Here is a 1,595-nt window from a genome sequence, read left to right on the forward strand (position 1 = left end):
ACAAATGTCAGTAGCGACGATAGTACTTTAGAAAATACTGTCATGACACTGCACAAAGAATTAAACGAAAAGTGTTGTACTCCAATATGGCAGTCATATTAGATGAAATTACAGACACAATTGGAAAGATATGTTTTGAGTATTTTGATGTTTCTCCTCACAAGTGAGGAAATTAAACATATGTTGTGCAAGTTATCTGAATTGGAGAACGTTAATGCCAGTACAATGCAAAGTTCGTACAAGTGTCTAGATGGTTCCGTTCAGTTACTTCGTACATGGTTTCTGTAGTTAAGCAACAAAAACCTATGCTCCAATACTATGGGACCTATAGTTAAAGGACTTGACATGTTTGACACATTCGTATCATGGGTTTGAGAGTCCATCTACCCCGAAGAAAATTCTTCTGAATGCCGCGAACCACATTATTGCTCACAAAAAGCGAACTAGCTCAAGTGGTAGAGTGTTGGCTTCTCATTCGGGAGGTCGTGGGTTCGATTCCCGCTGCCAACCATCCTGACTGGGGTTTTCCTCAGTCCTACCAGGCAAATGCCGTGATGGTACCTACAAAACGGGCCCTGGCCGATACCTTCTCAAATCCTTTCTATTGTTATTGTTGTTAGATATCCAGTGTAAAATGACCTCTGCGCTGTATCTGGTTATTGCTAAATAAATAAATAAAAACACAGCTGTGATCCTTCCAAATTTCCATTCATTACTTATTTGCGATCATGGATTGAGTATATTTCTTCCTGATTCAATTTTTTTACAAGATCAAACAGTTTGTGGCTTCTTTGATAGTTTTGCAAAAGAAAAATACTTGATGTAATCTTCAGAAAAAATCAGACATCGTCCAATTTGGCAGATTTATAGAGTGGCCACTCAGCGTTAATATGAAATTTGACCCACTGTTCTCTGTGGATGCACCTACGTATATAGGGAAGTTTTAGCACCTAAAAAAAAAAAAAAAAAAAAAAAAGTTTGTCTCAAAATATAAAACATGATTTAATATTTCTTGTTTCCGACCATGAATCGACATTAATATGTTCTTTAACTTATAATTTTCTACAATTATTTTCCATCAATGAAATTTAAAAAAAGAACAGAAAACAAATTAGGAAAATTCGAGAGCATAAAAATATATGTAGATTAATAATAAATATTTCTTTTAACATATATTTATAGTCATTGTTAAGAATTTTTAATTTTTTTTAACAGACATATATAACAGAAAACACGGAAAATTTTGAATGCTGATTGGCTGATCAATATGTTAGATATCCGATTCTGTCACAATTATTTTATAATAAAACGTTGCTTTGCTCAGCAATAAATAAATAAATAAATAAATAAAATAAATAAATAAAATAAACAAATAACTACAATTGTTACAATCACTGATATTCGAATTTTAACTTATAAACGTTATAAATTATACTTATGTCATTAGTTAAAAAAAAAAAAAAAAAAAAAAACATCATTAATAACTTGAGTGCTCAATGTTGTTAAGTAAAATAGCTATATTCATTTGCGGGAAATAACATCTTTTATGCCCCTGTTTCGCCTTATATTAGCAACTTTTCCCTCCTTTTTTTCTA

This window comes from Thermobia domestica, chromosome 1, assembly GCF_964235325.1.
Source record: "Thermobia domestica chromosome 1, izTheDome1.hap1.1, whole genome shotgun sequence".
NCBI classification, from domain to species: domain Eukaryota; kingdom Metazoa; phylum Arthropoda; class Insecta; order Zygentoma; family Lepismatidae; genus Thermobia; species Thermobia domestica.